Raw genomic sequence first — 27,442 nt, forward strand, 5'->3', positions numbered from 1 at the left:
GTCTATGCAGTGAGCCCCAGCTGTCCCCCACCCCCCGCCTCTGCAGGAGACCTCCATTACTAGCAGTTTTTTCCGGCCCAGTATCTTATGATGTCACTACTTTTTTTCCCGGGTCCTGGTGCACTTGAGACACTTTGTGTGCCCTGCAACCATTGAGTTGCTGTTTCCCTTAGTCCTGTGAAATTCCTACGATTAAACCCCACTGGCCTTCCAAGTCAGATTCTCTGGGGGCTCCTCCTCCAGTTGCCAGACCCTCAGGCTGCCAAGCCTTATGTTGGGCTCAGAACTTTCACTCCTTTGGGAGAACTTCTGTGGTATAATTTTCCAGTTTGTGGGTTGCCCACCCAGCATGCTTGGGATTTGTTTCTATCGCGATTATGCCCCTCCTACCATCTTGCTGTGGCCTCCTCTCTGACCCTGAATGTATTGTATCTTTTTTGGTAGGTTCCAGCATTTCTTCATCGGTGGTTGTTCAGCATTTAGTTGTGACCCTAGTATTTCCATCAGAAGAGGTAAGCTCATGTCCTACTCCACCATCCTGTCTCAATCCTCAGTCATACTTTCTTGTGTTGTTATTTTATTGGCTGCTTTAGAGATTACAGTATATCAACATGTACAGGCATACCTCGTTTTATCACACTTAGTTTTATTGTACTTTACAAATACTGTGTTTTTTACAAATTGAAGTTTTTTGGCAACCCTGCATTGTCAGATGATGGTTAGCATTTTTTAGCAATAAAGTATTTTTAAATTAAGGTATGTATGTACATTTTTTTATACACAGTGCTCTTGCACACTTGATAGACTACACTATAGTGTACAGTAAGTCCCCTACATACAAACCTTCAAGTTGCAAACTTTCAAAGATGTGAGTGTGCGTTCCGTTGTTGTCAGGCGTGAGTGAAATTGCAGCTTGCCCTCCATCTCCTGTTGCTGATGATTTTTCAGCTCTACCATCTCCCACCTACTCTCCCTCCTCCAGTCAGTAACTTGTTGCCTGTTCACTCGATGCCAGCCCTTGTATGCTAGCTATTGTACTGTACTACTGTACTGTACTTTTCAAGGTACTGTACTGTAAAATTATAAATATTTTCTTTATTTTTTGTGTTTATTTTTTATGTATTATTTTTGTGAAAAGTATTATAAACCTATTACAGTAGAGTACCATAGAGTCGATTGTGTTAGTCAGCTAACTTTATTGGACTTACAAACAAATAGGACTTACGAATGCACTCTCAGAATGGAACTTGTTCGTGTGTAGGGGACTTACTGTAAACCTAAATTTTGTATGCCCTGGGAAACAAAAAAAATCATGTGACTTGCTTTATTGCCATAGTCTCCTTATTTCTGGTGGTCTGGAACTGAACCTGTAATATCTCCAAAATATGCCTGTACTTAAGTTGTAACAGCCTACCTCAAATTAATATACTACTTCACTCACAAGGTAAAAACCTTACAGTGGTGTAATACTATTTACTTCCCTCCCATCCTTTGTACTATTTTCTCTTGTATTTTAAATCATACATTATAAACTCCACAATATATTATTATTTTTGCTTTAAGCAGTTGATCGACTTTAAAAGATTTTGGTACAATAACAGAAAATTTATCTTCACCATTTTTAAATGTACAGATCAGTGTTAAGTACATTTGCATTGTTGTACAGATATTCTCTAGAGCTCTTTTCATCTTGCAATAATGCAACTCTATGCCTATTAAATAACAACTTTCCCATCCCTTTCCCTCAAGTCCCTGGCCACCACCATTCTGCTTTCTGTCTCTATGAATTTGATTGCTTTAAACACCTCATATAAGTGGAATCATAATGGTATTTGTCATTTTGTGACTGGCTTATATCATTTAGTATAACGTTCTCAAGGTTAATCCATGTTGTAGTGTGTGTGTGAGGATTTCCGTTCTAGGACTGCTGTTTCTGTTTGTTTGTTGTTGTCATAGTAGTTATCCTAGTGGATATGATGTGGTATCTCATTGTGGTTTTGATTTGTATGTCCCTAATGATAAGTGATGTTGAGCCTCTTTTCATGTGCTTATCGGCCATTTGTATATCTTCTTTGAAAAAATGTATATTCAAGTACTTTGCCCATTTTTATTCAGGATGTTTGATTTTTGTTGTTGTTAAGTTGTCGAAGTTCTTTGTATATTCTGAATATTAACTCTTTATTAGATATATGATTTGCAAATATTTTCTTGGATTCCATATATATTGCCTTTTCAGTCACTTGATAGTGGCCTTTCATGTGCATATGTTTTAAATTTTGATATAACCCAATTTATCTGTTTTTACTTTTGTTACCTGTACTTTTGTATCATACCAAAGAAATTGTTGTCAAATACAATATCATGAAGGTTTCCACTGTGTTTTCTTCTAAAAGAGTTATAGTTTTAGCCTTATGTTTAAGTCTTTGAGCCATTTTGAGCTAATTTTTATATGTAGTGTAAGGTAAGTGTCCAACTTCAGTCTTTTGCTTGTGAATATACATTTTTTCCCAGCACCATTTGTTAAAAGGTCAATTGACTTTTAGAGAATTTAAGAAAAGTAAGAAAGAGCATTTTATATTTACCATATATTTACTATTCTACTACTTTTTATTCTTCCTGTAGGACTGAATTTTAATATAGTATTCCCTGTAGTATTTTTTGTACAGCAGGTCTGTTGACAATGTATTATCTCATTATTCATTTATCAGCAAATATCTATTTCACCTTCATTTTTGAAGGATATTTTCACTGACAATAGAATTTTAGGCTGATATTTTTTTTCTTCATCATTTTAAAGATGTGGTTCTATTGTCTTGTGTAATCTGTAATGAGAAGTCAATCACCATTTTTATCGTTGTTACCCTGGATAGACTCCCCCATCCCACCCCCCTCTGGCTACTAAAAATTTTTTTTTCTTTATCTTTGGTTTTAAGCAGTTTGACTGTGATATGCCTAGTTGTGGTTTTATGTTTATGTATTCTGCCTGGGGTTTGCTGTGCATCTTGGATCTATAGGCTTATGTTTTAATCAATTTTGGAAAGTTTGTCCAATATTTTATCAGATATTTTTTCTGCACTTTTCTGTTTCTCCTTTCCCTCTGGGACTCCAATTATAAGCGTGCTAGATTGTTTAATTTTGAACACACACATTATTGATGATCTGCTATTTTTTTTCATACTTTTTTTCTCTCTGTGCTTCAGTTTAGATTATTTCTATTGAGTTACCTTCAAGGTCATTGAGCCTTTCTTCTACACTATCCATTCTGCCATTCCATTCAGTGATTTTCTTTTTTTTGTTGTTGTTGTTTTTTTGTTTTTTTTTTGTTTTGTGGTACGCGGGCCTCTCACTGTTGTGGCCTCTCCCGTTGCAGAGCACAGGCTCCGGACACGCAGGCTCAGTGGCCATGGCTCACGGGCCCAGCCGCTCCGCGGCATGTGGGATCTTCCTGGACCGGGGCACGAACCCGTGTCCCCTGCATCGGCAGGCGGACTCTCAACCACTGCGCCACCAGGGAAGCCCTCAGTGATTTTCTTTAATCATTTCAGATATTTTTCAGTTCTAGTATTTCCATTTGATTTTTATTTTTGGTTTTCCTATATCTACTGGAATTCTTCATGCTTTTACTTATTATGTCCTGTTTTTCCAGTACATTCTTTAACATATATCATACTATGTTAAAATATTTGTCTGTTAATCCCAATATCTGAGATATTGAGTCCATTTCTGTTGACTTTTTTCTTTTGACTATGGGTTGTATTTTCCCAAGTTCTCTCTTAGCTTGTGATTTTTTTGATAGTATGTTACCATTGTGGATAATATGTTTAACAACTTGATTATGTTACCTTCCTCTGAAGAGTGTTTTGAATATTGTTTAGGAGGTGGTTAAATTACTGGTAGAATTTATTGATGCTTGGTTTTAGACTTGGTTCAAATTTATCTATTTCAGTTTTTCTCCTAGCCTTAGGCATGGACCTTACTTTTAAGCTCTGCCCCTTCTGGGGTTTCTAGAAAGTCTGAGGTGTTTACCAAGACCCTCTACCTTTAGGGATTCACTTTCCAAACTCTGACTCATCATCACTTGCAAACTGCTGAAATTTCTGCTTAGTTATTTTAGTCTTTTAGCTGTTGCTTTCTTCTAGGTTTCTTGGCTATCACTTTGTACATGCACAGTTCAGGAGTCAGCCAAGCATTTGAGGAGAGGTATTATACAGATTTTGGAGCTACCCTTCCCCCTCACTCAATCCCCGGTGGCTTCCCTTTTTTGGAGACTTCCTCTTTCAACTTCCAGGTGCTCCAGCAGCCTCAAACTCTAACTTCTGATTCCTCAGCCCCCAAAACTGCTGCTTTCTGATTAAGCTCTATTCCACATGTACCATGCAGAGAAGGAAATAATCTTACCAGAAAAATCAGAAAAATGTAGATATTGTTTTATTAGCTTCCTTTCTTTCAAGGGTCATATCCCCTTCAGTTTCTACCTGCTATTGATTGCTCCACAGTGCCTTCAAATAGTTGTTTACTTTTAGTCAGAATTTATAATTGTCATTGTCAGGAGAGTTATCTAGTTTAAGATACTTAACTACTTATAAGTGCCAGAAATCATTAAAGCAGTATTTTTAAATGGAAAAACAAAAGTGTGGTTTCTAAGAAATTGTTGGTTATTGTATTATATGCAGCTATATTTAGAGACGTAAAAAGATACCTGCTAGAATGGGGAAAGAATTAGGTAATATTATTTCAAAAATAATTTCTGGTGTTTTAATAAGACTGTGTAAAATATTGACTGCAGTGGCCATGAAGATGTACTACTTCGACCTCCTGCTGTAGGGAACATAATTGATTGATGGCTGCAGGTACTGCTGTCTTTTAGAACCCATTCCCAAGTTCATGCCAAGGCCATGATTCCTAAGTGATCCTTCCAAGCCATGAGTCCATATGGTGGAGGTTGTAATCCAGGTTCTTTTCTGTGAGATACAGGACTCCTTTAATGGAATATTTTTGCAAAGGACTCCCAATTGACTGGGCCAAAACCTTCTTAGAACTGTGTTGCAGTCTGCGATTCTTCCTACCCAGTCTTCCATCCTTCCATTTTTCCATCACACGTATCCTAAGGCTCTCTTGCCTTCCCTTGCTCCCACTTTGTTGTCTTTCAAAGGTAAGTCTCTTGCATGTTTAATACCATCTTTGCATCTACTTTTTGGGAGACCCAAATTAATACACAGACCCAAACTATTGATGGAAAATTGACCAAAATTGACTTTTAAAAAAAGAATATTTTTAGAGAAAAATTCCAAATAGCATATGTAGATACTCCCTTCTCTAGGAGGTAGAACTTAATTTCCCTCTGCTTGGATGTAGGCTGGGCTTAGTAACTTGATTCCAGTGAATAGAGAAGAATCTGTTAGTCCTTTTTTTTCTTCTTCTTTTTTATCACCCCGCCCCCACCAAACACACACACAGACACACACATGAGCCTTTTTAGACATTTTTGCTTAACACCCTCCCCCACACTCCTGATGAAATTTTTAATACCACAAATATACTTTATATCTGTTTATGTGTTATATGTATATCCATGTTTTATGCATGAAAAAGTAAATTTTCCCCCCAAGAACTTTTATTCATTTGGGTGTGTTATAATAACCCTCACAGAGAATGCATGGGACAGAGTGTGGATAGGGAAAATTTCTAACTTACTCTGGAGGAAGCTGGCAGACGCCATCTTAAACAAGTGATCAAAGTTAACATCACCAGTGGTGATAAGTCATATTAATGCCATATACCCCCAGTATGATGAAATGTAAAGAGTATTTAGCCTCTGTGATAGTCTACCCAAAAAGTTGTAACCCCAGTCTTATTGTGAGACAACATTAGACAAACCGAAAATGAGGGGCATTCTATAAAATAACTGACCAGCACTCTTCAGAAATGTCAAGGTAATGAAAAACAAGGAAAGACTGAGAAATTGTCACAGATCATTGAGACTAAGGAGACATGACCACTAATTGCAATGTGGTGTCCTAGATCGTATAAGGGAGCTCACTCTGCTGTCTTTGTAACTCTTTTGTAAGTCTAAAATTATTCCAAAATTAAAAGTTAAAGAGCGTTAAAAAATTAAAAATCATTGTGTCATTTGTAGTCATTACATGAAAGTAATGGTGCAAATATTAAAAGAGAAATAAATATGTAGAGATTACTAGAATATAAACATTGAGCTAGTACTCTGAGAATGTGAGTTTTCTATATATAATATTAGTAAATGAAAAAATATGGTAGATATAGTATTTATGAAATTTCGTGAGCCTATGATGCAGTATCTCATGACATCTATGCACAATTAACTCAGATGGTCCTGGATATAAGCAGAGTCACATGTATTCAAAACTAGCTGGAGAACCATAAAAAATATTGACAAACCATAAATGGAAAATGTATCAAGTTGGGGAATACGTCTAGGTGCTGCAGAGATCAGTGTTTTGTCCTATCTTATATAGCTGCTGCATTAATGATGTAGAATAGGGAGTAAAATGAATGTTAATGGAATCCACAGATGATATTAAATTGGGAGGTGATGCAAACAACAGTAAGGACAGCAAAGCAATATAAAGGTACCCAGAGAGCTTAGAAATATGGAGTGAAAACAACAAAATGAGATTCTGTCTCTTCAGAATACAAACTACAAGTGCTTTAGGAGAAAAACAATAAAAATAGCTATTCAAAGGGAGCGAAATCTGAAAGTCGTCAAACGGTCAAAAAGACCTAAGGGTGAAAATGAATAACAAAGTAGATATGAATTTATGACATAGTGATTTTGAAGATTATGACTACATATACTGCATGCCACAGAGAAAGAATAAAATAGTCCGTTCTTCGTACTTCTAGTAAAATGACATCAGGTAGACAGAACTCATTTTGTGTCAAGTTGGTACTTAACTGCTGTTGACAAAGTAGAAGTAGCAATAAAAATGATTAAGCCTTAGAACACTGCAGACAAGTATATTGATCTTCAGCAAATTGTACTGAGCTATTTTACTAGTCTTTCCATTGATAACTGCTGATCTACTTCATGTCCCATGTAGGTGACCCTTGCTTAGATATATAACTTATACTAAGCCTCAGAGCAGCTTCCCTAACTCTTTTTAATCTTCTCCCTTCTCTCCCAAATTAAATTTACAAATTGCTTCTTTCTAATATGTTCTTATTTAAATTTATATTAAAATAAAAGCTTCCTTGATTGCTTTTCAAAACTGACTTCTGCCTCTGTCACATCTACATCTCAGTGCTGCAAGCCTTATTTGCAAATACATGCTTGTCCCCCCACCAGCAGCCATAGTACAAAGAGCATAAGCAAGAGTAACATCTGAGGAGAGTATTGGAATTGATATCTGAGTAAATAACAACCTAAATAAATACAGATCAGAATTCCATTAGCAAGGCAATATTCTAATGGTCACAGCATAAATCAGGTAGCCCCAAGATGTTATCACCCATTGGCAAGGAGTTTTTCAGAATAATAAATAAAGAAATCTCTTTTTCAGGATGACTACATATGCTTATTAAGTGTTATAAAATAGATGCTTTTTTAAAATTTTGGTGTCTTTTTTAAACATTTTTATTCGAGTATAGTTGATTTACAGTGTAGTATTAGTTTAGGTGTACAGCAAAATGAATCAGTTACACATACATATATATATATATATATAAATATATATATATATACTGTTTTTAAGATTCTTTTCCCATATAGGCCATTACAGAGTATTGAGTACAGTTCCCTGTGTTATACAGTAGGTCCTTGTTGATTATCTGTTTTATATATAGTCGTGTGTATATGTTAATCCCAAACTCCTAATTTATCCCTCCCCACCCCCACCTTTTCCCTTTGATAACCATAAGTTTCTTTTTGAAGTTTCTGAGTCTGTTTCTGTTCTGTAAATAAATTCATTTGTATCATTTTTTAAGATTCCACATATGAGTGATATCATATGATATTTGTCTTTCTCTGTCTGACTTTCTTCACTTAGTATGATAATCTCTAGTCCATCCCTGTTGCTGCAAATGTCATTATTTCATTCTTTTTTTAAGGCTGAGTAATATTCCCTTGTACACATTTACCACATCTTCTTTATCCATTCCTCTGTAGATGGACATTTAGGTTGCTTTCATGTCTTGTCTACTGTAAGCAGCACTGCAATGAACTTTGGGGTGCATGTATGCTTTCGAGTCATGTTTTTTTCCAGATATATGCCCAGGAGTGGGTTTGCTGGGTCATGTGGTAGCTCTGTTTTTAGGTTCTTAAGGAACCTCCATACTGTTCTGTATAGTGGCTGTACCAATTTACATTCCCACCAACAGTGTAGGAGGGTTCCCTTTTCTCCACACCCTCTCCAAACTTTAGTTTTTGTAGACTTCTTGATGATGGCCATTCTGACCAATGTGAGGTGATACCTCATTGTAGTTTTGATTTGCACTTCTCTAATAATTAGTGATGTTGAGTATCTTTTCATGAGTCTCTTGGGCATCTGTATGTCTTCTTTGAGGAGATGTCTATTTAGATCTTCTGCCCATTTTTTGATTGGGTCCTTTGGGGTTTTTTTGAAATAGAGCTGCAGGAGCTGTTTGTATATTTTGGAGATTAATCCCTTGTCGGTCACTTCATTTGCAAATATTTTTCTCCCATTCTGTGGGTTGTCTTTCCATTTTCTTTATGGTATGCTTTGCTTTGCAGAAGCTTTTAAGTGTAATTAGATCCCATTTGTTTATTTTTGTTTTTATTTTCATTACCGTAGTAGGTGAATCCAGAATGATATTGCTCTGATTTATATCAAAGAGTGTTTTGCCTATGTTTTCCTCTAAGAATTTTATAGTATCCAGTCTTACATTTAGGTATTTAATCCATTTTGAATTTATTTTTGTGTATGGTTAGAGAATGTTCTAATTTCATTCATTTACATGTAGCTGTCCAGTTTTCCCAGCACCACTTACTGAAGAGACTGTCTCTTCTCCATTGTATATTCTTGCCTCCTTTGTTGTATGTTAATTGACCATAGGTGTGTGGTTTTATTTCTGGGCTTTCTATCCCTTTCCATTGATCTATATTTCTGTTATTGTTCCAGCACCATACTGTTTTAATGACTAGCTTTGTAGTATAGTCTGAAGTCAGGGAGTCTGATTCCTCCAGCTCCGCTTTTCTTTCTCAGGATTGCTTTGGCTATTTGGGGTCTTTTGTGTTTCCATACAAATTGTAAAATTTTTTGTTCTAATTCTGTGAAAAATGCCACTGGTAATTTGATAGGGATTGCGTTCAATCTGTAGATTGCCTTGGGTAGTCATTTTCTCAATATTGATTCTTCCAATCCAAGAACATGGTATATCTCCATCTGTTTGTGTTATCTTTTATTTCTTTCATCAGTATCTTATATTTTCCTGAGTACAGGTCTTTTGCCCTTTTAGGTAGAATATCCTCGGGATTTTATTCTTTTTGATGTGATGGTAAATGGGATTTTTTCTTAATTTCTTTTTCTGATCTTTTATTAGTGTATAGGAATGCAAGAGATTTCTGTGTGTTAATTTTGTATCCTGCAACTTTACCAAATTCATTGATGAGCTCTAGTAGTTTTTTGGTAGCATCTTCAGGATTTTCTATGTATAGAATCATGTCAGGTGCAAACAGTGACAGTTTTACTTCTTCTTTTCCAATTTGGGTTCCCTTTATTTCTTTTTCTTCTCTGATTGCCATGGCTAGGACTTCCAAAACTGTGTTGAATAATAGTGGCGAGTGGGGACATCCTTGTTCCTGATCTTAGAGGAAATGCTTTTAGTTTTTCACTATTGAGAATGATTTTTACTGTGTATTTGTCATACATGGCCTTTATTGAGGTAAGTTCCTTCTATGCCCACTTTCTGGAGAGTTTTTCTCATAAATGGGTGTTGAATTTTGTCAAAAGCTTTTTCTGCATCTATTGAGATGATCGTATGGATTTTTTCTTCAATTTGTTGATTTGGTGTATCACACTGATTGATTGGCAGATACTGAAAACTCCTTGCATTCCTGGGATAAATCCCACTTGATCATGGTGTATGATCCTTTTAATGTGTTGTTCGATTTGGTTTGCTAGTTTTTTGTTGAGAATTTTTTTGTCTATGTTCATCAGTGATATTGTCCTGTAATTTTCTTTTCTTTGGTATCAGGGTGATGGTGACCTCATAGAATGAGCTTTGGAGTGTTCCTTCCTGTACTATTTTTTAGAATAGTTTCAGAAGTGTAGGTGTTAACTCTTCTCTAAATGTTTGATAGATTTCACCTGTGAATCCATCTGGTCCTGGGCTTTTGTTTGCTGGAAGATTTTTAATCACAGTTTCAATTTCAGTACTTGTGATTGGTCTGTTCACTTTTTTTATTTCTACCTGGTTCAGTCTTGGAAGGTTATACCTTTCTAAGAATTTGTCCATTTCTTCTAGGTTGTCCATTTTATTGGCATATAGCTGCTTGTAGCAATCTCTTTTGATCTTTTGTATTTTTGTTGTGTCCATTATAACTTCTTTTTCATTTCTAATTTTATTGATTTGAGTCCTCCCTTTTTTCCTTGATGAGTCTGGCTAAAGTTTTATCAATTTTGTTTATCTTTTCAAAGAACCTGCTTTTAGTTTTTTTTGTTTCTGTTTTTGTTTTTGTTTTTTGCGGTACACGGGCCTCTCACTGTTGTGGCCTCTCCCGTTGCGGAGCACAGCCTCCGGATGCGCAGGCTCAGCGGCCATGGCTTACAGGCCTAGCTGATCCGCGGCATGTGGGATCTTCCTGGACCGGGTCATGAACCCATGTCCCCTGCATCGGCAGGCGGACTCTCAACCACTGCGCCACCAGGGAAGCCCCCAGCTTTTAGTTTGATTGGTATTTACTTTTGTCTTCTTTGTCTCTATTTCATTTATTTCTGCTCTGATCTTTATGATTTCTTTCTTTCTACTAACTTTGTGTTTTGTTTGTTCTTTCTATAGTTGCTTTAGTTGTAAGGTTAGGTTTTTTATTTGAGATTTTTCTTTTTTTCTGAGGTAAGATTGTATTGCTATAAACTTCCCTCTTAGAACTGTTTTTGCTGTGTCCCGTAGGTTTTGGATTGTCATGTTTTTCTTGTCAGTTGTCTCTAGGTATTTTTTGATGTCTTCTTTGATTTCTTGAGTGATCCATTGGTTATTTAGTAACATATTGTTTAGCTACCATGTGTTTGTGTTTTTTACAGTTTTTTTCCCTCTGTAATTGATTTCTAATCTCATACCATTGTGGTTGGAAAAGATGCTTGATATGTTTTCAATTTTCTAAAATTTACCGAGGCTTGATTTTTGACCTAAGATGTGATCAATCCTGAAGAAAGTTCATTTGCACTCGAGTAAAAATATACTCTGCTGCTTTTGGATGGAGTGTCTTATAAATATGAATGAAGTCTATCTGGTCTAATGTGTCATTTAAGGCTTGTGTTTCCTTATTAATTTTCTGTTTGAATGATCTGTCCATTGATGAAAGTGGGGTGTTAAATTCCCCCACTATTATTGTATTACTGTCAATTTCCCCTTTTATGGCTGTTGGCATTTGCCTTATATTTTGTGGTGTTTCTATGTTGGGTGCATATATATATATATATATATACAATTGTTATATCTTCTTGGATTTATTCCTTGTGTAGTGTCCTTCCTTGTCTCTTGTAACAGTCTTTATTTTAAAGTCTGTTTTGTCTGATATGAGTATTGCTACTCTCACTTTCTTTTGATTTCCATTTGCATGGAATATATTTTTTTATGCCCTAACTTTCAGTCTGTATGTGTCCCTAGATCTTAAGTGGGTTTTTTGTGGACAGAATGCATATGAGTCTTGTTTTTGTATCCATTCAGCCATTCTGTGTCTTTTGGTTGGAGCATTTAATGCATTTACATTTAAGGTAATTCTCGATACATATGTACCTATTGCCATTTACGTAATTGTTTTGGGCTTGTTTTTATAGGTCTTTTTTCTTCCCGTCCTCTTTTGTTCTCGTCTCTCGTGGTTTGATGACCATCTTTAGTTTTGTGTTTAGGTTGCTTTTTGTGTGTGCATCTATTGTAGTTTTTTGGTTTGCATTTCCTATGAGGTTTTGATAAAGCAGTCTACATACAAGGTTGTTTTAAGTTGCTGGTCTCTTATTTTCAAATGCAATTTCCATTTCCTGCCTTTGTTCTCTCCTCATCTCATGGTTGCTTGTTTTGTTATCATATTTGTGTATGGCTGATTTCCTGCTTTTGCTATATCTTTGCCTTTATGCGTGAGCTTTCCCACTTGTGATTTTCTTGTTCCTAGTTGTGGCCTCCTTATGTTTTTTTCCCCTGCATAGAGAAGTTCCTTTAGTATTTGTTGTAAAGCTGGTTTGGTGGTGCTGAGTTCTCTTAGCTTTTGCTTATCCTTAAAGCTTTTGATTTCTCCATAGAATATGAATGAGAGCCTTGCTGGGTAGAGTATTCTTGGTTGTAGGTTTTTCCCTTTCATCACTTTAAATATATCATGCCACTTCTTTCTGGCATGCAGAGTTTCTGCTGAAAAATTAGCTAATGACTTTATGGGGATTCTCTTGTATGTTATTTGCTGCTTTTCCCTTGTTGCTTTTAATTTTTTTTTTGTATTTAATTTTTGTTAGTTTGAGTAATATGTGTCTTGGCATGTTCCTCCTTGGGTTTATCCTGTATGGGACTCTCTGCACTTCCTGGATTTGAGTGAATATTTTTTTCCCCGTGTTAGGGAATTTTTTCACTGTAATCTCTTCAAATATTTTCTCAGGCCCTTTCTCTTTTTCTTCTTCTCCTAAGACCTGTATAATTCGATTGTTTGTGCTTTTAATGTTCTCCCAGAGATCTTTGAGAGTGTCCTCATTTCTTTCCATTCTTTTTTCTTTACTCAGTTCCACAGCAGTGATTTCCACCATTCTGTCTTCCAGCTCACTTATCCGTTCCTCTGCCTCAGTTATTCTGCTATTGATTCCTTCTAGTGTATTTTTCATTTCAGTTATTGTAGTGTTCATCTCTGTTTCTTTGTTCTTTAGTTTCTCTGTGTCTTTTTTAAACATTTCTTGTATCTTCTCAATTCGTGCCTCTATTCTCTTTCTGAGACCTTGAATCATGTTTACTGTCATTACTCTGAATTCTTTTTCAGGTAGATTGCCTATATCCTCTCTTTATTTTTGAATTTATTTATTTATTTATTTTTAGCTGTGTTGGGTCTTTGTTGCTGTGTACGGGCTTCCTCTAGTTGCAGCAAGCAGGGGCTACTATTCATTGTGGTGCACGGGCTCCTCATTGCAGTGACTTCCCTTGTTGCGGAGCATGGGCTTTAGTTGCGCGGACTTCAGCAGTTGTGGCTTGCGGACTGTAGAGTGCAGCTCAGTAGTTGTGGCACACTGGCTTAGTTGCTCCGTGGCATGTGGGATCTTCCCAGGCCAGAGCTTGAACCCATGTCCCCTGCATTGGCAGGCAGATTCTTAAGCACTGTGCCACCAGGGAAGGCCCCCTATATCATCCTTAATTTAGTAATTCTTGAAGGTTTTTATCTTTTTCCTTTGTCTGCAACATATTTCTTTGTCATCTCATTTTGTTTAACTTACTGTGTTTTTGGTCTCCTTTCTACAGGCTGCAGGATTGTAGTTCCTCTTTCTTCTGGTGTCTTCCCCCCTAGTGGGTGAGGTTGGTCCAGAGGCTTGTACCATTATACCTTTCATAGGGGGTTTGACTGATGTTTTGGTGACCAGAGCCTACCCTGGATATTGAGCAGGGCACCCACTTTGCTCTGTGGTTGTCACTGCCCTGTCAGGGGCAGGGTCTGTTCTCTAGTTGTTGGAGTAGAGGCCCCATATCTGTTTCTTAGCTTTCTTTCTGATCTGCAGTGCACGGAAGGTGGGATTGGAGCCCTCCCACTGGGAGAGAAACCACTGGGTATTCTCCTTTGGAGCTCTTCACTTGTGAATGTGCTCTGTTGTGTCCCCTTTCACCCATTGTGTGGGCTCACAAAGTACACTGTTGTTGACACTGCTCTCCGTCCCACCTTATCTGTGGGTATGCTGGCAGTTGGCCCTGGTGACTCTCAGGCATTGTTTTCACCAAGCCACCAGTGCATATCCACTGAGGTCAGGTCCCAGGACTGCAGTAGTTGTGCACTTGGACCCACAGTGGGAGCTATGGAGGCAGCTCAGACTCTGGCTTTGCCAAACCTCCATGTGTTCGTGCCCACAAAGCTCACAGCTGCTAAAGCCAGACCTGTCCCAGCAGCAGGAGCACTTGTCCTTTTGGCTGTTTCACAGGTGGTGAATTTAGGAGACCGTCTGGGGAGGTGTAGCTCTGTGGTTTGTGCAGCTGTGAGGAGAGATTTCAGCTCTTCTTCCTTAGTCACAGGGCTCCTGGGGCTCAGCTCTGATTTCAGCCCCACCTCTGCTTGTATTCCTTACACTGGAGTCTGCTCCAGAGGTTGCTAGAGCACAGGAGGAGCCCATCAGGCAGGAAAGAGCCAAGGAGGCAATTAGGGTGAGTGGGCCACCCGGGCTGGAGGGTGCTAGGGTAGCGATTGGAATGCACGAGCCCATCAGGCGGCAGTCGGGGTGAGTGGACTGCCCAGGCAGGATGGTGCTGGGGTAGCGAGCGGTGGGGGAGGGGGGGGCGGTGCAGAGGAGGCGATGCCAGTGGCATGTGAGCCGGCTACTGTGGGAGCCCTCCCTGATTGCCCATGGAGGCAGGGGCCAGCATGTGAGGAGAGAAGCTGCAGTGGCGCCCCCCCCCCCCCACCTTTGCACGTCACTCAATAATGGCACTTTTCTTCTGTGGCCATCCGGGCTTTCTCCACGAGCATTTCCAGTTGCAGAACTCCTCACTCCCATCCCCTTAGGCTGTCTCCTCCCAGCCAACAATGGTCCCCTCCCCGGGTCTGCTCTCCAAGCCCCATGTTCCAGCACCCCACCCCTGTGTGCACTGGCAGACACCCTTCTCAGGCTGGGGTGTGCAGGACTGTGGCACTGACCATCTGTGTAAGTCTCAGCCTGTCCTGTCTGCCACAGGCCGGTTGCTGGTCTCTCCTCTGAGCCTCTGAAGCTCCTCTTCTGTCCCCGCTGATCTCCCTGCCAGGGAGGGAGCTTCCTGAGATGCGGGAACCTCTGGTCACTTCCAGCTCCCCGCCAGGGGTGCAAGTCCTGTTCCGTTTCCTCTCCTCTTCCTCTTCTCTTCTTCTTTCTTTCATCCTACCCAGTTACGTGTGGATCTTTCTTGTCCTTTTAGGTGTCCTCTGCTAGCGATCAGCAGGTGCTCTGTTAGAATTGTTCCATATGTAGATGTATTCTTGATGCGTTTGTGGGGAGATATGAACTCCACGTCCTCCTCCTCCTCCACCATCTTGGAAAGTCTTGATGCTTTTTAAAAGTTTTCTCAACATGAAAAAGTCTGTATGAGCCTTCTTTTTTTTTTTTTTTTTTATGGTACGTGGGCCTCTCACTGTTGTGGCCTCTCCCGTTGCGGAGCACAGGCTCCGGACGCGCAGGCTCAGCGGCCATTGCCCACGGACCCAGCCGCTCCGCGGCATGTGGGATCTTCCTGCACCGGGGCACAAACCCGTGTCCCCTGCATCGGCAGGCGGACTCTCAACCACTGTGCCACCAGGGAAGCCCGAGCCTTCATTTTTTATGGTTTTAGAATAAGAATACTCTTTTAACCTTTTCACTTAAAAATATTCATAATAATGAGAGCACACATAATGTTTAAGCTCAGTAAGTTGCAGGTGGCAGCAAATATATGAGAATCAATGAGTGTAAAGGAATATTTGAGATCTTGTCTCAAACTCCTCCTTTTATACCTAACATCGTGGACAGCACAGAGTTGAAGGAAAGACCACCCCCACATGGTTGGTGAAAGGGTGTTAGACCATAAAATAAATTGATTTTTTGGTTTTTGAGAAACTGAGGAGAATCCTACACTGGATGGAAGACTGGACCAAATCATTTCTAAGGTCCCTTCTCATGCTTTGAGGATATTTTGTGTTAATCGTTTGGCTACTTGAATACCTGTAAGTATAAACACAATTTGCTTGTTTTGAAATCTTTACAAAACAAAATAGAATATCACTCATTCACTTATTTCAGTAAACCTCCCCACTGTTAGAGAACAGCTCTTCAAAATAAAATATAGCAAATATCACATATAATATACAGCAAGAGTATATAAAGTACAATAAGAACTCCCTTAATTTGGGCTCTAGTTGCCTTGGTGGTATGCTTGGTATTACATTATTCATTATTAGAAAGCCTAATCTTAACTCTAATTAAATTCAGAATTCCAAATATCAGAAGGATGGTGAGGTTAAAAGGTTAGACATAAGCACCTTTATCATTAATTCTTTGAAAAACTTCATGATAAGAAATAAAAAAGGGGCATGATGCTTCTATACCTGAACTGTTCACACTATTCATTATTGTCTTAGATATTTTTATAGCAAACTCCAAGAAGATACCTTCTTTATATTCCTGAGGTAACTCTGTCATAATTTTATTCTCACCCATCTGTCAGAGGCATAGTTGTCATTTCTACAGTCACTTCAACAATAGATAGTAAACTGATCATATCCACCAATTTAAAGCATAGAAGAATCTGGTTTACTAATTTTGCTCATCTAGAATGTAATTAGTTTCTTTAGAAAGCTTCATATTCCTCAATATCCTTGTCATCCTAGATGCCATTAGTTACTATTTTAAAATTTTTATTTAGTCTGTATCGCTTCCTTAGAAACTAAGACTGTTCCCTTGACCATGAGTTCTTTGCTGCCTAGCATGTCTTTTTATCTTGAAATCTTTCACCATGTTATAGTCAAAATATTAGGAGCCATTTTGACTACTTATAGTTGAGAAGGGCTCCTGATCTTAGGTAGGGTCAGTTATCTTTCATTTTAATCATTTCCCTATTATTCTTCATTAAAATGACAGCCGTGAATTCTGGCCTTTACCAGCTTCCTGTATTTCCATCAAATAACTTTTATGATGGATTGTTAAACAAAAACTGAGCAGCAAGATGTTTGTTACAATTGAATGCAAACTTGGTTAAACAGTAGTGAAATTAAATTGTTGAACTGTTTCCTTTGCTTTTTACAGGAGGAAGAGTTTATTAGTCCATTTCATTTTGCAAATTTCCAGATTTCTCTGGATTTTCCTTTAATCTTTGTATCATGGTAGGTGATAGATTTCTCTTTTTTGTTCCACCACCTGGAAGCACCTTTGAAAAGAAGTATTGAGTAGCCTTCCTGACTCTTCAGATTTCATCCTAAGACCCATTTAGCCTATGACTTTTGATCCTCTCCATAATAAACCAGTCAAAATCCATATCCACCCTCTAAGAAGTCTTAAGATTTCTCTGTGTCTTTCATTCACTCTGAAGCTTAGCTATCATTGTTCGTTTTCATCATCCTTCTTGCTTTACTTGAGCTGTCAGCACCTGTGATGTATTGATCTTTATATAGGCATGGATTGGGATAATCTCATGTAACTGGCATCTTTAAATAAACTATATTGTTAAAATGTATTTTATATTTGTAAACTTCAAGATAGGTTTTGGTTAAATGTAGAGTATGTTTATTTCCAACATCCTTACTACTGCCAAGTATAACACAAGCTCTGGATTCTTTATAATGTGCACAAAGATGAGAAATACTCTCTTTTTGCTACTACAGTAATTCTGAAGTTGTAAAACTTCAGTCCTGACAACAGCTAAAATAGACAAACACTTGTATGTACATCTCTGATTTAGAAATAAAGGCCTAAGAGGAAAAGGAGTTGGTATGATATAGGTCAAGAAATTTGCTGCTAGACCTGGATTTTTTGGATTCTGATGTTGGTTTTTCATGTAGATTTTGGTAGAATATGTTCCAACATTCCATTCTGAATATAATCAATATAGTCATAATGTATAAACAGGCTTTATGATATAAGTATAACATGTGACTTGCCATACTTTGTCATACCTATAGCTGAACCAGCATGGTACTCAGTTTCCAGAAGTAATGCCAAAGTATATTTGTGGGAGTCACTAGTTGTTCACCACCCTTCAAATCTCAGAAAGTTAGAGATTTCTAGGAGCCCTTATAACTTACTATGGATCTGACGTTCATGACCTGTAAATTTTTTTTCTAATTTATCAGGTCCTACTACTGCTTTTGGGTAATGAATTAAGTTTAGGAACCATAGTTATTATATAAATTTACTTTACCTTACTATATGGGTTTGTCCTAGATTCTGAAAAGTATTTTTAGGGAACATTTGGAAGATGATGGGGGATATTTTCTTGCTACTTCTATGAAAATTAAGATTAGAACTACTGATTGCCTCATTTTGTCTAGTTATTTCAGAAATTCATCATTTTAAAGATATGATTACTATTTCACTTTAACAAATAGGTAATTTGTTTTGAGTCTGGCTCTTCCATTTTTGTCTTCATCTTTTATGTTACTCAGTTGTTCTGTCTCTTCAGAGAATCTCCCTAAGAATTTTTTCCTAACTACAGATTATTGCTGCTTATTTTTCATACTTTTATTTAGAACCAAATATTAAAATAATTATGGAATTGTCCTAATTATGACATTAGATTTCCATTCTATTATTATTGTCATTCACATATTCTAATCATTAAATGAGATCTCTGCACTCTTTTTGTATTATTGTAATCTACTTCCTATACTATGTAGAAAAAAAGCAAGCAAGTATTCCAAACTTCGAGTTACAAAATGTAACACCATTTAGATCATTTGGAAAACTTTATCTACTATTTATCTTCTAATCTTTTCATCATAATTTGAATTCACTGAGTTATTGTTACTTTATAGGGATGTTGACATTTATTAAAGGTATTCATAATAGAATCTATAATATCTTTCAAATTGGTGTTCCCATTTAGATTTCTGAATCATCCCTGAGTTCTACAAATATCTCTAAATGCCAGTTTAAAATGTTTTTTTTTTTCTTCCCAACTCATTTCCTCCCATACTACTCTATCTTTTCCACAAAATTTTGATGAGAAATTTCAAAAGAGTCGCATCTTTTCCTTGTGCATAAAATCTAGGAGTAGGATATGTGTTCCATTAACTTAAAAAAAAAGAGTCAATGCTTAGTTTAGACACTGATAAAAAGGGAAAGTAATGTAGGGTTTAACTCCATTTCTCATAGTTTTTCTATTATTATTCCTTTCACCGTAGATGACTATTCCTTATTCTTGGCTTATTAATCAAACTCTAACATACGGTATGATGAGCTTTCAGTTCACTTTCTTTTGCGCTCAGTTCATTACAACTGCATGTAATCAGGCAATATGTGACCGAAATGAAATACTGGGACTTCAGTGTCACCTTTACAGACTCTGTCATGTAGAAATCAGCCCATGATACTTTTATTTTCTTGGAATCTATTCATTATCACAAGAGGTTTTTAAAATAATAAGTCAGTATTGCAAAATACCTCATGATGTCCAAATATTCTTGCTCTCTCCATTCTAAATTGTCATTAAGTAAATTCCAAGTTTTATGAAAAGCCTATATGGTTTATTTGATAAGGATTATTTAGGAAAAATTCGGGTTGCTAGTAATCAATTAGTCATCTTTCTCTTCGCTCTTTACATATGAATTAGCAATGAGTTTATAGTTTTCATGGAACTTATGCCAGGCTATGTAACACAAGGTTTCAAATTCTGTTACCTTGAGAATGTGGAAGTAGAATCTTTTTGTCTGTCAGTTTTTTGTTTGTCCTTTCATAATGGGTTTAACACTGGACTCCAAGATTAATTATGGGTGTTCCATAGTTTCATTCTTGAGACTACTTCATACAAAACTGTAGATTTAAATATAATTACATAAATTGTTCTTTACAATCTCCTTATTAACCCTTTAGGTTTATAGTTTTTTTCAACTTTTGGGTGCAATTGCTGGTGTCTTGTATAATGTTCTTAATTTTCTTATTATTAACCTTTTTACAGAAAGTTAAGCAAAAGAGCTATTTAACATTCCTACCAGATCTCACTTTTTGTGCTTTGTAGTGTCCTATCCCACTCTCTTCTGAATCTATTTTTAATCCCTTTTGATTTCCTTTAACTGCCATATTGAGCATTATTTTGTTTTGGTTTTTTGTCTCCTATTTTAAGTCTGCTTTCCTTGATGATTAGCATATTATGTCCTTTCATTCTCCCCTTTTCTATTTCCTATACAGTTTCTTAAATTCATTTCTCATTTATTCATTTCATTTATAATATTCTTCATTTTAACTGTATGCTTTTCAAAAAGTATACAGTTGTAACTGCAACCCTCCTTTACATCATAAATTTGATTAATTTGTGACTACAACCCCCACGTTTTTTCCTGCCTTTAAATATGCTTTCATTTATCTTTAGAGGTTAAAAACTCAAGATTAAAGACAAGCCATGGGCAACTGATAAAAGGGAATTTATGCCAATTTGGGAGTGGTGAAAATTGGGCTAGCATTATGGTTCCTCCTAGAGCTACTTGGTGGACTTCGTTAACCCAAACAGTTATTCAGTGCATCACTTATACTGGCACTTATATCTGCCTGTGCCTTTTATCACAACTCTTGCTCTTAAAACTGAGTTGCTTTGACTTGGAGGCTCATTGTATATTCCTCCATAAGCATATCTCAACTCCTAAAGATTGCTTAAAAGGAGGAAGGACTAGAGGTACCCTAGTCATGACAAGTGGTTCAGATCTGAAAGATACACACAATTCGAAATGCTTCACTTCCTTTCTAAAACACATTTATGATCTCATTAGAAGTGGTTTCACTGAAGCAAAAATGCTTAGGTTTGCATCTCTCCATTGTTTAAGGCTAACTCTGTAGACTTGGTATCACATTATCAGTGTTCTGTCCTTGAACCATAGCAGATTGTGCTCCAGAGTCACCTAGCAATATGTTCAGCTTCTTAGCTGTTCACGTCTCCTCTTATCCTACATTTTATTTCAGGTGGGCTATATCATTTAACAAGTCTTGTTTATTATTACTTTATAGGTTCACTTTCAATTTGCAATTATAAAATAAACATTTTCATTTACAAAAAATGTATTTACCCAGATATTTAAAACCATACTGATAATTGGGGTTTATTTTTCCAAAGAGTAAGAATTCTTGAATAAAATTTTGAGAGAATGAAAACTGAAATTCTACAATTCTATATTTATATAATACCACTCTCATGGACAAACAGAAAAGTGGAGAGAGAGAGAGAGAAAAAATAGCAGCTTTTAAAAGAATAAATGAGAAGAGTAAAGTCTGAAGAAAAGACAGAAATCAAGAACAGTTATTTCTGTCACAGTTAATCTAAAGCCTTGTAAATAAAACTGAGGACAGTTGATAGATTAGAAGAATAAAGAACAGAAATAATATTTTACAGTAGGATTAGTTCACTTGGAGGGTACCTAGTGCTTGTGGAAAGTGTAAAGGAGGTGGAAGAGAGAAGGCATAGAGAAAACACTAAATTATCTTTCAGCATTTTAAATTATTTCTGCAGATCCTATTACAGTAGAGGGTTGAAAAAAGCCTACAGAACAAATCATAAGAATTCCTGTATCCAGCTGTCCACCAACCACTAAAGAAAACTGGTAGAGGCAATAAAAGATGTATTCACGTCCCATTCATCACTATGTCACCATCAGATGCAGATGATGTTTAGCCGCACTGCAGAGCTAAAATTTGATACAAATTAGCATGTACTTCTGGATTTCTGATATTTTCCCTTCCACCAATTCAGAATAACTCAGGCTTTTCCTCTTATTTTCCTAAGGAAAACATCATCTGATTCATTTTCTTTTAGACAAATTTTCAAAATGTAGGAGTGAGTTTTTGTTCTTGCACCAGAGTTAATATTGAGTTTGTGGTATAATTTTTGAAAGGCAACACCTGTTCTTCTATTCCATTGCTTCCTCTAGCTTTAGTAATAAAATGTCACAACTTCTTGGACATGTTCTTTAAACTGCCCTACTTTCATTCTTAGTATTTTGAGGGGACCAAGCAGAAAGCAATAAACTAATGGCAGAATTGAGTGTAAGCTTCAGTATAAAGTATGTAAGGTGTGTGTGTGTGTGTGTGTTTTGAACCAGAGACTGAACCATAAGCAAAAATCATCAGATGATGAGTATAAATGTCAAAGTTGAATAAGAACCCTATACCCAAGTAACAAGTTGAGTTACTAAGCAAGAGCTATTTGGGATAGTCTAATGGGCAAGAATAGAATTATCTATGTACCAATTTTCCCATTCAATTCAATAATCTTGCTTTCATATTTACAAAACTAAAACTTGAAATGACATTTTTGCTAAATGAATGCTTTTCCCTTACTATCCAAGGAATGCTCAAAGCAAAATTTTGAGAGGAGAGGTCAGAAAAATGTCATTGATATAGTCTCACTCATCACATGGTTAAGGCAACAATAACTTCACTGCTTGTACTTCAAAAACAGTTTTTATAGAGCCCTTGAATTACTTTATTAGTAAGTGGTTTCTCTCTCATTTTTGTAATAAGTTCTATTCCAAAAGCACAGAGTAGGAAAAATAATTTAAATATTTTATACTAAAGAACATGCCATAAAATTAACATTTTCTGAAACATGTCTGTGATCTCCTGGAAGAAAACCTATGATAAATGTATTAGTTCATCATTTTTTTTTTCTAATTTTATTCCTTGTTGGCTTCTTCCTTTTATCCACATTTCAATCTTTATTCCGTCTGGTAGGAGTATGGATGTCTATCAAAACTTTAATTCTCAATCTTACCTTCTATCACTTCTTTTTAATCATCTTTTGGTTAGTAATCTATAGTGTCCAAATACGTTATGCCACAAGGAAATTGTTGTATCCAGTATTATGGCAGTAAGGAATATGGGAGTCACAAAGATCGAAGCATTAATTGTATTTATTGGTTGGTCATTGCTCCTATGGAAAAGCAGAAATGTTTAAAGGCTTGCAGATTTCTAAAATACATCTGTGAGCTCATTAAATACAATGATTTCCATATTTGGAATGCTCCATGTAAAATCCCTTTGAAAATACCATGCCAAGCTAAATGTTTACTATACTATGAAAATTCGATGATTTGATAATTTACATAAAATGGCCCACTTAAAGAAGATCTTGTATTTCAAGGATAGGAGGGGTTGTTTTTATTACTATTGAGAAATAATTGACATATAACATTAGTTTTAGCTGTACAACATAATGATTTGACATTTGTATATATTGCAAAATGATCACTATGATAAGTTTAGTTAACAACCATCACACGTAGTACAGTATTTTTTTCTTGTGATGAAAAATCTTAAGATCTACTCTCTTAACAACTTTCAAATATACAATAGAGTATTATTAGCTCTAGTCACCATGCTGTATATTACATCCCCAGGACTTATTTATTTTATATCTGGAAATTTGTACCTTTGACCTCCTTCACCCATTTTGCCCCCCCCCCATTTTCCCCAAATCTGGCGACTACCAATCTGTTCTCTGTATCTATGAGTTTTTTTTTTTAAGTTTCTTTGTATAAGTTGAATTACGTTGTATTTGTCTTTCTCTGTCTGAATTACTTCACTTAGCGTAATGCCCTCAATGTACATCCATATTGTTGTAAATGTCAATATTTCCTAATTTTTTATGGCTGAATAATGTCTATATATATATAATATATATATAAATATATATATATTATATATATATCACATTTTCTTTATCCTTTCATCTGATGATGAACACTTAGGTTCTTTCCACATCTTTGCTATTGTAAATAATGCTTCAGTGAACACTGGGGTGCGTATATCCATTTGAGTTAGTGTTTTCATTTCCTTTAGATACATACCCAGAAGAGTAATCACTACATTATATCATATTTCTATTATTTGTTTTTTGAAGAACATCCATACTCTTCCAGAGTGGTTGCACCAATCTAAATTCCCACCAACAGTGCACAAGTGTTCCCTTGTCTCTGCATCCTTGTCAATACTTGTTATTTGTCTTTTTGATGATAGCTGTTCTAATGGGTATGAGGTTATATCTCCTTGTGGTTTTGATTTGCATTTCCCTGATGGTTAGTGATGTTGAGCATCTTTTCATGTACCTGTTGGCCATCTGTATATCTTCTTTGGAAAAATGTCTATTCAGATCCTCTATCCATTTTTCAATCATATTGTTTATTTTTGTGATTGAGTTGTATGAGTTTTTTAATATATTTTGAATATTAAACCCTTATCAGATATATGATTTAAATATTTTCTCCCATTCAGTAGGTTGCCTTGCATGGGAGTTTTAGAAAGTGCTGTATACTGTCGTTAGTGTGTCATTCTATATGCTGTCCCAAAATATTGAACACAATATCTAGGATATTTTTAAAAAGACTGAATAGAAGAAACATGCAATTTTGAGATACGTAGGCTAATGCAATAAATCAGGTTATTCACAAGTATATTATAAAGTGAGTAAAGTTGGTAGGACAAATTTTCTGAGCCTTAAGTTTCCTACCTGCTTTTACCTTATTTATTTATGTGAAAAGGGACATTTCTAAAACAAGATTCTGACTTCCAATCCTGACAATTTGGTGGATGTGTTAACCTGAAAACTACTATCAAATATTTCTGGGTAAACTATTTAAAAAATCCTTTTGAATGCATAAATGGGTTAATATGAAAGTAAGAAAAATTATATTCCAGGGGCCCAAAACAAAGATTATAAAGAAATTGAGTAAGCATGAGCCAACATGTAGCTGCCTGGAGCAGTTTGCCAGTCTCAGTACCCAAGAGTTTAAAGTTTTAAGTGCCATGTAGGACTGGGAGCTGTGAATGGCACAGAATTGTAGCTAAGATCACCATATATAAAAGTGAAATCCTCTAAGACATCTCAGGTGAGAGGGAGGACATTAAAAAAAATCTTCTTTTGGGGACAGTAAGAGCTGAAGAAAAGTTGTCCAACTAGCCCTGGGCTCTGGATTAAGAGGATGAGGGGAGAGAGAAAGAAACAGAGAGAAAATAAATATCTAGTTTCTCCTTAGTATCCATTGCCACAGACCTACCCTCATTTTGATTTGGGATCAAATTTACCTTGCTTGCATTGTTCAGGAATTCCCAAACTAAGAAACTGTCATAAAAAGTCAACCTAGGCTGGAAAGATCCCTGTAGCACCTATAAAAATCAAAAGCAAAAATTTTGGAGAGACATACCCTCATCCAGGGATTCCCAAAAACAGAACCCCATTAAAAATGAGCGCATAACCCAAGCTTAGAAAATAAAGAAAGTAGTCCATCTTAAGAATCAACAGACACAACATAGCAGTAGCAGATGCTCAAGAATTTCCAATAATAGCATTATTAGAGAATATAAAATAACTGTTCTAAATACTTAAAGACAGAAATAATGGAAAACATGAGAAAAGAACAGATAGTATCAAATATCCAGGCAGATTTTTAAAAAAAGAACTTATAGAGATAAAAAATTAAATTGATTTTTTTAAAAGATTAAGTTCATTGAAATCAAAAGATTTATGTTCAAATACAAAGAGTCTGAAACTTCAGAGACAAAAATAATTTCCTTCTGTGTTGAACAGTGAGATTCCTTATAGACACTTTTTTTTTTACTCAAATCACATGCCATTTTGCCAGTGACTTCTGGATCTTATCCATGGGACTCTCATAACCTCTGAGAGCTAACTTACTGAGTTCTAGCAAATCCCAAGCCGGCATGCCTTGTGTTAGTTACACTGAATAGCCTCTTCAAAGTAAACCACACAACAGTGATGTTGATCCTGTTAGATTAAGACAAATTAAAAATCTAATACATAGTTTTGCTGTCAGGTCCTAAAGGTCAAAGGTCAATATAGTATATTGCAATAAGGCTATAGGTTACCCATGCCCCAATATTGTATCATAATAAACCAAATAGGGATGAAACATCCAGCAGTAGCCCATAAATCTATTAGCAGTGAACTGTCAATGTCCTATATACCAGGGTAATTTGTTAATTCAGAGCTGCGTCTCTTTTTTCACTAGACCTTGTAAACTCCTTTCTGAAATATCAATAAACCATCTGCTTTGACTTGTTAATCAAAAGACTTTATTCAGTCCAAAGCAATTTTTTCCTAATAAAAACAGAGTATTTATCTCCATGGCTATAAAAGAGGATTGTTTTCAACTGTTCACTTATAGTTAAGAAGCACATTTAGTTTGGATTGATTTCCAATGCTTCAGTCATATCTTGTCACTTTCCATTTCTTACACACAACATCTCAGTTTAGCCATTTAGGAAAGGAAAAACAGTCAAATTCTGAATGTGATACAGAGCCAGTGCAAAAACAGGGGAATAAGTTTGAGAGAGAAAAGAATTCATCCAAAATAATTGTAGATCAACGTTTTAATATCACCATTTCCTTCTGTTTGCAAATTTCCTTATCATTCTAGATAGAGTATTTACACTAGCCACTGTTTCTGCCTTAACTGAGGTTCCAGATGTTTGCCTTTTAGTTAGTGTTGCTCTGTTCTGAGTCACAGGGCAGATAATGTTTATCTATAATAGAAACTTTGTATCCTCTCTTAAGCTTTATTGTGCTAGTGTAAAATAAAGTCAGTTTCAGTGAGGTGGGATCATAGCATGTGAAGATCTGCAAAGCTACCCCAGAAAATTGACCCCCTTTTCTCCCAGCCCACCAAACTGAGATAAAATGAGTATTTCTGAGGTATCCGTGGGGATATTCTCAGTGCTCTGTGAATGAGCATCTTGAGGAATCGTCACGCTTCTTGCACCCTCTGTCCTTGGAGCTTACTGCCAGCTGGCAAATGGAGCACAGTCTATGACCTCTGACCTTGAATCAGCTCCTCTTGGACTGTTAAAAATGATGTCTGGGGAGAGGTCTGGGTGCTTGAGTTATTACTGGATTCTGCCGTCTTAAAAAACAAAGAAGAAACTCATAGGTGTTCTTAATGAGCAGAGGCCTCAAAGGTAGCACAAATCATGGTGCATACTGAGAATTCTTTCTCAGGGGCACAGCTTCCTTTCCCACTGCAAGTCCCTGAGAAAAGGAAAAAATACACAGCAAACAAAAAGTGTAATCAAAATGCCTCAAGTGTTTTACAGACTTGTTTTGATTCTTTTTATTTAAATATTCCTTGGTGAGCCACCATCTCATTTTTTTATGTTGGAGGTGGCATCATAGAGGCAAGGGAGGGGACAGTCCTATTCCTCTCAACCTCCTTTATCTCCTCATTTTTACAGAGTGGAGAAAAGAAAAACATCTAAGCCTTTAATTCAAGTCTTAGGCTCTTTTTTGAGCCTAAGAAAGAAAATGTGAGAGACATATGAAATTTTATGGCCATAGCAATGGGTTTCTAACCTAGCAAGTTTTCTCAACATTTTAATTTCATTGATTTTGACATTATTCCCGTGAG

At 36.4% G+C, this 27,442-nt stretch overlaps 1 long non-coding RNA gene across 1 annotated transcript in view; it reads left to right on the forward strand.

Moving 5' to 3' along the window:
* The first annotated feature begins 442 nt into the window (after positions 1-442).
* LOC307178670 overlaps positions 443-27,442 on the forward strand; it is a 150,191-nt gene continuing 123,191 nt past the window's right edge. Inside the window, exon 1 of the long non-coding RNA XR_013825257.1 lies at positions 443-512. This is a non-coding gene — a long non-coding RNA (uncharacterized lncRNA). The remainder of the gene's footprint in view (positions 513-27,442) is intronic.

This window comes from Stenella coeruleoalba (assembly GCF_951394435.1).
Source record: "Stenella coeruleoalba genome assembly, chromosome: 20".
Taxonomy (NCBI): Eukaryota; Metazoa; Chordata; class Mammalia; order Artiodactyla; family Delphinidae; genus Stenella; species Stenella coeruleoalba.